Below are 12,030 nucleotides of genomic sequence, written 5' to 3'. Positions count from 1 at the left end.
CTTCTATCCTGTCCATTGGAAGCAGAAAACCTCACTTTAACTTGGCTAAATTTGAAGGTTTCCCATGTGTGTTCTCTCCACTGCCATTCTTAAAAACCTCAAAATTTCCCAGAGTTCTCAAATATTCTTCCCTCCTATTTTCCAATTGGTCCTGATTCTTTGCCTTCATATATGTTTTTGGATCTTGGCCCATCAATGGATTATATCCCCTATCTCTTTCTCTGGCATCTTCTACCTCTTTCTGGAAAAAACAACTTCCCTTCAACCTACAACATTCTCAAGTACTTCATCAAGAAAAAAAAAGGCTTCTTTAGCTCAGCTAATCTCTCAAGGCCAAACCTGCCTTTTTCCTAGGTCATTTTTCTTGAGAGAAGTTGCCTTCCCTTCCTAACTTCCTCCTAATTCCTCAATTCATTGTAGTATTTTCAGTCTTTAGAACTCTACTGAAGTAGCCGTCTTGAAGATCATTATTTAACTCCTAAGAACGAAATCCAATAGCCTCATTGCAATTCTTAGCGTTCTCTGAGACACTTGCCACTACTAACAACTCCTTGATTCTCAAAATGTTTTCTCCCTGGGTCCTGTGACTCTCCAGTCCTCCAAGTTCTTTCTTATTTTGTTGACATCTACCAGTGAGACAGGTTAGTTACCATGATGTTAGGGAGATAGGGAGGTCCCTGGTAGAATAAAGTAAGACAGCCATATCCTGAAACTTCAGGTTCTGAAATAACTCCTTTACTCCAGAACAAAGTGTAACAGCGCCTGGAGGTTAATAAATTATCTTGTAAAATTCCTTTTGCTAGACAAACGGAATAGATCTGATAGAGAGGAATGGGTTTGTTAATCTCTTTAGGGTGGGCAAACAGGACAAACCTGACAAACGAATTCTATGAGAAGGTGCCAGCTCCCCTTCCCCAAACAGGCAGGGAAGGTATAAAAATAAGAGCTTTTGCCTGAGTCACTGGGCATCCCATTTGGGAACCCCCTCCGGCTCAGGAGCTGTAACCCTTTACTTTTAATAAACTATCCTCTTTTACGACTCCTCACCTCTCCTTGGTCCATGTTTCCATTCCTCGGCTTCACGAGACACGATCCCGGCACTCACAAAGAAAATATTCTGCATCACCAGGTTTCTTTTTGTTTTTGCGTGTCTTCCTCTTTTGATCCCTTAAATATAGATTTCCCCAAGGTCCCATTGGTAACCCCTTCCTTTCACTTTGTATATTTTTTCAGATGAATTTATTGGCTCACATGAGACTGCCTAGTAAATTTGTACCTCTTACTTCTCTCTTGAATGAAAACCTTCTTGTTCCTACACATGAAATCAGCAAGGGGGAAAAAGTAGAGGAAACATAAAAACTGAGGGGTATCATCAAGAGTGTTCTTGGGAACATGGAGAAAAATGTTGAAGCAAATGTAACCTTTTCCCAAATATACCTCTGTCCAGTTCTGTTGTGACATTCTTTAAGGAAATTAGATCACCCAAACAGAAAATCCTTCACTCATTAATTCATTGCACAGTATTTATTGAGTCCCTGCTTAGAAGCCCCCTCCTACATATATGAATACAGGGAGGCATAGACACTCTTCCTACCTTCCAGGGATTACAGTCTATTCAGTGAGACTAATTTATCAGACTCATTGTGAGCCTAAAGTGACAAAATATAGTTCATCTTAGCATTAGGTGACGAACTCATTTTTTAAGGGTGGCACATCACATTTAAATATTGTAGAAGTTCTACTTATTTAACTATTTTTGTATTATTACAGTACTGAATAAGTAAAAAATAACTAAGGAATCATTTATCCATAGCAATAATCATAACAGCATTATGAGAATGATGGTGATATTTCTATGGTGAAAAATAAATAGGTGAGTCATCCCTAAATATTCAGAAAATTTAAGTCATATGGAAATCAAACATCAGATTCTCTTATTTTTGAAGAGCCAATATATCAAGAAGAATAGTTCCACCACCAGAGATGAAGATATTCTCTAGCAAAAGACAACTTTAAACTATTCTTTATTTTATTTATTTATTTATTTTTAAGGAGGGCGCAGCTCACAGTGGCTCATGTGGGGATCGAACTGGCAACCTTGGTGTTATTAGACCACGCTCTAACCAACTGAGCTAACTGGCCACCTTGAATTATTCTTAATACAAGGAAATAGAAATGAAAAGATAATGTCCAATCTGAAACATAAGTGAAATATTAGTTCAACTGTCCTGAATCTAATTTCTTCCAATCATTTCAATAATACGGACTACTTATAAGTATTTTCACCCAGCAAGTCTTTCCAATGCCTGAAAGCACAGAAGAGTAAACCAATAAATTTATTTTAGTGCTTCACATTATCCTTGTGAAAATCCTTGGAAAGTTTTCTGTGACACATTCATGATAGAGTCCAAATTATACTGTTAATATAGTATTAATTCATTTATACAAATAGATTTTAATGTAACATATGCTATAAACAAGAATATGTATATCCACAGGGACCACTTCTTATACATTTACATATAGCAGGACTTCCAGCTTTAGAAGTAGACACAAACAAATCTTTTCAGCTACTCTTTCATACACATTCAGATTCCACAGCACTGATTTCCAAAGAAAGGTTCACATACCCTTGAAGACTATACAATAATTCATTGGAAATTGGCAAGAAAATATTAGAATATCTGCATATATATATATGAATAGATTAAGATTACTAATATCCTTTATACAAGAGCCCGCACTTGGTCCACATGTTAGACGGTCACTTGTGTATACAATGCAAGAAATCTCCAAAAGGGAGTGCAGGGTTTCTTGATACCAAAGGATGGGTATTGGCAACTTCACCCAATCTCTGCTTCTAGCATACCTCAATAAATTGTAGTTTATATGTATTAAATGTAATTAAAGTTTGTTTTATCTTTATTAGTAAACTTGTAGACATCAGTCTAGTTGTTAAAAACAGAGTCTCTAAAGCCAAAATGGCTAGGTTCAAACCCTGCCTGACTTTGCACAAGTTTTTTGTTAACTTGTCTCTGTCTTAGTTATCTCCTCTGTAAAATGGGAATGAAACCTAACTCACAGTGTTGTTATGAGATTAACTGAGTTAATATTTGTAAAGTGCTAAAATAATAAGCATTATTTAAAGTGCCTGGCAAATAATAAGCACCATATAAATCTCTGTTAAATAAGTATGTGCTCATGAGATGAGGAATGCCCGTGATAATATTTTGTACTGCAGATAGGTTCACTGGTTATCTCAATGCAAAACATTTCAAACTCTTGTCAAACTTGAAGATATATTGTATATTTTTCTTTTATGGCAAAAACTGTGTTCCAAGTTTGCTGATCTTTTCTGTGATAAGTGCCTGTCAATAGCAAGCTTTCTACAGACATTAAAACAAAACAAAACAATGAAATCTAATATGTCCCATCAAGGTAAAGGTGATACTTCAGCAATACAAAAGTAACTGTTTCTTTTTGAATACTATGGAAACAGTCTTCTGAAAATGAGTCTTGATAAATGCTTATATCATTGTGTAATTTTGTGTGAAAATGATGTGTCATCCATTAACAGTTTTATTTCTTTGCACACAAAAACCGTGGAAAGAGAATTTTCTCTCATTTTTAAAAATCTAGAGTTGCAATGGAGTTTGAAATTTTTTGAAAATTTAAAATACACACAAAAACCCCACTTATACTTCATATTTTTATTTATTTTTAAGTAGTGTTTATCATTGTCACATTCTCCCTAAATTTAACTTTTATGTATGTTTTATCCTCATGCTATACTAGTCTAAAAAGAACATGTATATAATTTATAAGTAAATGGATAAGGCTACGTGATGAAAATATTTTCACTGATATGGTGCATGATGGAAAAACAACACCATTCTACTGTCTAGAAATGGTAATTGTTGCGTGTCTGCTAGGGGACAGAAACTTACTTGCCATATATGATCTTATTTAATCCTCACAATAACAGATGCACGTTTACATCATTGCTATTTTATGGAATAGGCAACTAAGGTGAAAAGAAGTTAAATAATTTTCCCAGAGCCATAGAGCAAGTGATTGAGTCAGGATTGGAAAGCAGTTCTACCCACCTCCAGGGGCGTAATCATGAGCGTGCTCTGTTGCCACTCTTCTAAACGCAGAGCGGAGGGTTTATGATGATAACATGCAACAAAATAACTTGAAGTGAATAATACCAGGAAACTCAGATTGATTAACTTAAAGAAAAGATATTTAATCATATTTTGGTTACATAGATACAAACAGTTTTCAACTTTCAAATGGTTTGTGCTCTAAACTTATTAGGAACGTGGAATGCATTTTCTTCTAGAAACAGGACTAAAGATAAGGGCTGAATTTCTAAACTATACAGAATCCTATTTTGTTCATAACATATCTGAATTATTAGACATTAACAAGGAAAAATAGCAGGAAAGCAAAGTTCTGCAATGTCAGCAATTAGACACACACACACACACACACACACACACACACTGAGAGAGAGAGAGAGAGAGAAAGAGAGAGAGAATATATTGCTGCTTAAGGAAAAAGAAAACATGTTTTAAAGGACTGTGATCATGTATAGTATCATTTTGTGCAAAGGAATATTTCCTACTTTTTATGTACTTGAAAGTTAATGGCATCAGTTCTTCCCAATACTTTATTGGACCCCCAAGTACATCAATATAGTTTGCTTGATAGAAGGGTGCAATTATTGTTTTTATCAGAATTAAGGCTGGTTTTTGAGCAAATTGGAAAATGGGGAAATGGGCAAAGAGAAAGAGGGGTTGAGAGCTTGGTTTTCCTTAGGTAACTAGGAAACGTTAGCAGGAAAAGAAAAGAATGAGGTTAGCAATGACATGAACACTTGTGAAAAAAAAAATTGTCTTTAGTAAAATTGGCCAATGTACGGGATGGAGAAAAGAGACAGGAACACGGCAAATACAAACCTATTCTCTGTGGTTCTGCTACGTGCCCACTGTGTCTACTTATAATTCTGTTTAATGTTTTTGGATGAGGCCATCCCTTCTTCCCTCAAGGTTTCCAGGAGCATGCTAGGTTCACAGCAGTTTGGTTGATGGATGGTGGAGACTGAGAGGGATGGGTGTCAGGGGTCATAAACAAAGGTCATCAGGTGTCTCCATGCGAGAATGGCCTCAAGGTGGCTTTGAAAGCAAGGAATGACCAACGCCCAAATTATGAGTCCAGGGTATTCAATTCAGGAAGCACTTAAAATGCAGCATTGTTCCTTTTGGCAATGAATTAAATGAACAACCTCCAGTGAGAGAAATATTTAATCGTTCTTTGAAATCTCCCAGTATTCTTTAGCTCCAAAGAGGAAGAACATTAGAACTGGAATAGTTTTCAGAGACTGGGTCATTCTTCCCATCCTTAAGAGAAACATATTTGATTTGTATTCTGTCAGCTTCCCTAGATTGCTGCCCTTAGAACTATACTGGCTACCTTCTTTTCTTTCTTACAATACACTTTTAAAGTCATTGTAATTTAATTTCTTGGTCACCCTCCTCTCTTATCCTAAAATAGGGCGTACATTGATATTACTTAGCTCCTTCCCTCTTGAACTTTTCTCTCCCACTTAACTCTTCTCACTCTCCTCCTACTTGTTAAAATGTCCCATACCTTCTCCCTATAACCTTATATTTACCACACTTCTCAATTTACATATCTCCTACTAATCTTTCAGCTCTATTTGTTTTCTTACATCCTCCCATAGGATCCACACACAACTTGAGCAATTGCACCATTGAATAACTCCCCATTAAATACCTTTCCAATGCCCAACAGTAATTCAACTTGCTAAATCCAGTATTCTATTTCCTCAGTGATTCTTACTTCCAAATTCTCGATAGAATCTTACTGCCACTTCAGCAACTTGGGAGCCATCATTATTTCCATCCTGGGATTTGGGTAGCAACCCAAATGCTCTCCCAGTTTCCCATTTCCTCTATGGATTTCTTTTGCTCAAGTAGAATTCTGCAAGCATATTCTGATCTGCAATGTTCTTGCTCAAAAACACTTGATAGCCCTGAGAAAAACCTAGCCATGCTGTGTTGGAATCCTGACCTACAGAAATGTGAGCTAATAAATGGGTGCTGGGTTAAGCTACTACATTTGTGGCCATTTGTTACACAAAAACAGAAAAGTAATACAGTCTTTATGATATGGCAGCTAACATCCCCCAGAATGAGCAGTCCAAGAGACAGTAAGGAGGTAGCTACAATACTTTTTCATGGAAGAACAATGTACAGTCAATTTCTTAGAAGTCACTAAGTCAATATTATGGCTGGATTCATAATTAGTTCAATGACGATTTCCAGAGATGATCAATTACTGACTTATTCAAAGTCAGCCTAGAAGGAAAATTATAATGGTTTGTTACATATTATGTCATCTATAGTTTTCTCTGAAACATTTTATGAATGCCTTGAATATCAGCATCAAAGGCATGCTTATCAAATTCATGAATGGCAAGAAGATAGTAGAGTAGCCAGTATACCAGACAACGGAGTCAGGATCCTAAAGGTTCTCAGAGTATAGAATTGTAGGTCAAATCTAACACAATGAAATTTTTAAATGATAAATTTAGAAGTTCAGCACTTGAGTACTGCATTGAGAAAAGTAACTTAATATTTGCACTTACAAAAAACAATTTTAGGCAGGTGTTAGTTGACTCTAAGCTTAATATATGTCAACTAGGTGATGTGCCTATCAGAACCTTGACTAGAACCTCAGGCTGGGTTAGAGGCAGATGTGATGCCACTCAGACGAAACCTAGAGAAACAAATTGAGTACTGACTGTTACACTGAAATAGGAACACAGGAATTTACAGAGAACAGATTAACTACAAGTTCAGGAGTCTTAAAAAGCATGCCATAAGGAAACAATTAAAGGACTCAGGAATATCTAATTTGGAAAACAGAAGATAAAAGAACATATTTACTGAGTCAAATACTAAGAGTTGATAAAAAAAATTCATTTATTTTGCTTGGTTTCAGAAGGCAGAACTAAAATAAATGGATAGAAATTGTGGGAGGCAGATTTTCGATTAATATGAAAACTGGAACAGTTTCAGTCATCTAACAGCAGTCCAGGCTGTCTCAGAAGGTGGTGACTTCTGCATTAGAGGAATCCCAAAGCAGCTGAATGGCCGCTTGTCAGATGCTGTAAAATCCATTTTGTAGGTGGAAAGTTGGAATAAATCACTTCTAAATCACCTGTAAACTCCAATGTCTTCACTCCTATCCTGTGAGTCTGTGATAGGCCCTCAACTTTCACTTCCATTGTCCCATTGCTTGGCCTACTAAACCATGCCCTTCAGGCACGTGTGGCTACTCCATACTACTAACTACACTCATTTCTTGGCTCTGTACTCTTTCTCATCCTCTTCCCTGTACCTAGACTAACTGCTACCATTTTATGTCATTGGCAAAATCATACCCACCCTTGAAGATCAAGTACAAAGCTAGTGCATCCTTGATGCTCTCTCTCATAATTTATCTAATTATCCCCTTCACTTCCTTAGCATTACAGTTACCTTCTAGAATAGCTTTTTTGACATTGGGTCTCATATCAGACATTTTTTATAGCTATTTTCATTCCCCAGAAAATTGAAAGGTGCTTGAAGGCAAGGACCATATATTGCTCATTTCAGCATTCCTGTTTAAGTACGACTGCCTATGACTGCCCTAATATCCTTCCACATTCTTATGAAAGTGGATTTGGCACAGTTACTGCATGAAATCAATAGCGATATTGAAAACATAATTTAAATACATTTATGATTAAATGTACTTCAGAAGTAGAATATTTATGTCTCTCCTTCATTGACTCTTACTAGATTTTTTCTGCCTGATTTTTTAAATTGTGATAAAATACATGGCATTTACCATTTAAACCATTTTAAACTGTATAGATGCATTTAATACATCCACAGTGTTGTACAACCATCACCACTGGGTGGTTCCAGAACTTTTTCATCATCCCGAAAGAAAACCCATACCCATTAGGCAGTCGCTCCCCATTCCTCTCCCCTGCCAGCCTCTGGCCACCACCAATATGCTTTCTGTCTCTGTAACCTAGTTCTTTAGAAGCTCTGATACAGTCTTGTACCAAGCGGCTATTCAGTAAATATTTGTTGAAGTGAATTTGAATAAAAAGGCACTCCCAGAAAACACGCATGATGCAAGACAAACAAATAGGAGAGATCGGTTTTTTAAAGTATAAATGATCTTTAAAGACTATTGTCTCAGTATAACATTGTATAGAATAATGTTAGTGATTTTTGTCAAGCAAGTATTTTGAAATATAAAGTTTTATGTAAATGCTTAAAAACAAACAAACAAACAAAAAAACCCTAATGAGCTAAAGGGAAATTAAGAGATTAGCTGTGCCAAAGTATTTTGGAAGAAAGTCTTTTAAAGTCTTATTTTGCTATTAGAACTTCCTAATTTCCCTCAAAATACACACGAATGACTAAGATGATCAAAAGACATCTTAGGAGTTGGTCTTGAAGAGATCTTCAGTTTTCGGTATATTCTTTGCTGCAATAGCTTGTTTTGTAATATTCAAAATACTGATTGTTTTTTTTTATTTTGTCTTCTTAAAACCATTCAATAAAGGAGGATTTGTTTTTTATGTGTTTATTTGATTTCTGGGAGTTGGAGGATGCATGGGTGGGTTCCCATGCCAGTTGTCACTTCCAAGTAACAACCCCACTTAAAATGCTGGCACTCATTTGTAATCTCACCTATTAGTGGTTGCAAAGACTGAGTTTGTCACATGAAAATGTTCCTTAACCTTAATTTTCTCTTTCTCCATGGTAGTATCCTTATCTTCCTGCTGCTGGAGAATCTACTGGTCTATGCCTCAGTTTTTCCACCTAACGAATTAGTCACATAGATCTTATAACTTAGAGGAACTGTGCATTTGTTGTTCACTGCTAATAGCTCTCTGACTGAGGAGGGTTTTTCAAAGTATAATGACGTACAAGTGAAAATTTAAGTTAATTAAGTTCAGCGACATTAAACTAACTGTAAAACTCCCAATGTGTGCAAAATGACTCATTTCCAACAAGCCCTATCTAATATCAGAAAATTGTAAAGCATTATTATTTAGTTAGCTATTATTCCAAACAATCTTGAGGCCAAAATTATTAAGAGTATTTTTTGCTGAATATGCCCAATGATACAGATAAAAGAAGGTGAAAAGTAAGAATACAAGTGAGTGACGTGGAGATCTAACCTGTCTCATGAGACATTCAGAATGGAAATGATTTTGGATGGGTTCCGGTAAGCATAGCAGAGCTGTAGAGGGTTACGGAAGACAATCTGCATAAATTTGAATTCTTGCCCAGAAGAATTTGTGTTTGAGGTGAGAACACTATCTAACAGTATAATTAAAGCCTAAGGTAGAAAGTTAGAGGAAGTAAATGGAATCCTGCCAGTTTTGCTGAGACCAGTCTTTTTGGAGGCTCCTTCCTCTTTCATTATTTCTGTTCGTGAATACCACAGGGTGGTGACACTCTGAGTCATTACAAAGAAAATGAACAGTCAATGTATTTAAGTGGAGGGTGGGCATTTGCTCCCATCCATCCCCTCTCACCCCCCAAACTAGGAAGATAATAGTTCCTGTCCAAACCATCTCACTTTATTTCTTTAGTTCCTGAATATAATATCAGAATGTGTGGAAAAAAAACAAAAAACATTTTGTTCAGATACTTTCAGTTGTCTTTGTCTAATGCATGTCTACCAAATTAAGATCAGACTTACCTAAATAAGGTAGGGATTTTTGTGGTTTTTTAAAGGATAGGGACACTTTTTGGCAAAATTCTATAAATGAACCTAAAGGAAGAAATAGATCATTTGTTACAGAGCATCCAAAAACTCTTACATGAAGTAAACCGTACATTCTATGGGGTATCCACTATAAGGCAGGGACTTTGTGTGTTTAGCAGTTCTGCTGTTTGGCTAGAGAGCTGGTCAGGTGTAAAACTTGCGAAGATTTAATCCTAGATTGGAGATAAGAGAGGTATCTGTTTAATATATAAGAGGACAATAGAGAGATGCAAACATAATGATTATTAAAGAGTTTGGTGATCAAGATGAAATAAATACATCAAAGATATTATGCTATTGAAATTAAGTTATCAAAAATAATCAGATGTTAATTAAGTTTTCATTATTAAATAAAGCTTAAACATTATTACAAATAATATACTTCTAAAACCACCACCCTAATAAAACAACTATTTTTTATCCATAGGAACACATCATTTTGCTTGACCTCTTAGCAGTATTCACCACAGCTGACCACACCTTCCTTCTTGAAATACTATTTTCCGTGTCCCAGGACTACTCCACATCTCTCCAGCCTGGAAGTCACCTTTGATAGCTCCTGTTCTTACTGCGGCAGTTGCTTGGGGCTGAAAATGAGTTTTATTCCCTAGTCATTCTATACTCACCCTATACAATAGTATCAAATACCATCTAATGGCTCCCAAATATCTAATTTCCAACCAGATCTATTTTCTGAGTTCCAAACCTGTATACTAACTATCTATTGACTGTTTCACTTGTTATTCTGACAAGATCCCAACTTCATGTCCAAAATGGATATTTAAGTTTTTCTTCCCAAATTCACAACTATATCAAATATGTCAATATATCACCATCTTCCCAGTGGTTTAAGGTAGCCCTAGGGAGCTAGTTAATGTTTCCATCCCTACTCCCAATCATTTATAAATTGTATTTTTCTTACCTTCAGAATGTAGCTCAATCTGTCCTCTTTTTCTTTGAAATCTCTCAACCACTTTCTTCTCTCTCACTTGGACAAATACAATGGTCTCCAGACTGATTTTCCTTCTTCTATTCTTGATTTATTTCAACCCATTTTCAAGGTAGCACAACATGGTCTTAAAATGTAAATAGGTCCCCATGACTCCTCAGCTCAGGAAGCTTCAATGGCTTCCCATAGGATTAGAAAGATAAATCCTAAAGGCATCACATGATCTGGTTCCTCAGCAGCGTACTGCTTTCTCCTCTCACGTACAGTCACTCCATTTCAGGTGCTATGTCCACCTGGAATGCTGCCCCCCAGTTTTCCCTTGGCTAACACTGATTCTCCTGTCACTTCCTCAGAGATCTTTCCTTGACGAACACCCTTTTCCCTAAACCAGCTTAGGTTCCCCTAATATACAGTTACACCCTCACTTCATAGCATGAGTCATAGTTTGTAACTATATATGTACTGGTTCAATGTCTTTCTCCCATCTCAGACTGGGAGGTCCCTATATCAGAAATCATATTTGGCATTTTCACTGCTGTATCCCCAGTGTCTAGCGCAGTGTTGGCCCAGAGTAAGTTGTTAATGGGTATATGATGAGTCTCAGTAACACTTTGATACAACTTTATGTAGCATTTTTAAATTAAGCCAGTTTCATAAATAGTCTTTAGTTATCCCATTTATTATTTACAGAAAGTACACAACATTCCATCGAACAAGTATGACAAAATATATTTAATTATTTCCCATTTCCTGAGAAGTGCTACCCATTTTGCTATTATAACTGATGCTGCTATAATAGAGCTATTTCCTTGACAGAAATTCACAGAGGTGGAAATCACAGACTATCCAGCTTCTGCATAACCTTTAAAATACTTATCAAAGAAAACTGCCTACTCTATGTGAACTCCAGTCCTACAACTAAGTCTCTTCCCCATGTGGGCCATATACTCATTTTATGAGTCATAACAGACACTAGTAAAGTCTAATTTCTTATAAGTCCTGGGAACATTTCCCATTATATTTTATGTGTGTCAAAGTATAATGACACCAGGACGTCTATTGGGAAAAATATGTCTACTGTGAATATGTCATCATAAATCTGATCTAGAGACAAGGTTTTTAATTGACTCTGCTATCAATTAAGAGTAACAAAATGACTTGTGCTTTTAACTTGTCACTTTCAGCCAGAAACTCATTGCCTTTACTCAAGG

The sequence above is a fragment of the Rhinolophus sinicus genome, linkage group LG03 (assembly GCF_036562045.2).
Source record: "Rhinolophus sinicus isolate RSC01 linkage group LG03, ASM3656204v1, whole genome shotgun sequence".
Lineage (NCBI taxonomy): Eukaryota > Metazoa > Chordata > Mammalia > Chiroptera > Rhinolophidae > Rhinolophus > Rhinolophus sinicus.
This window is presented reverse-complemented; position numbering follows the sequence as displayed.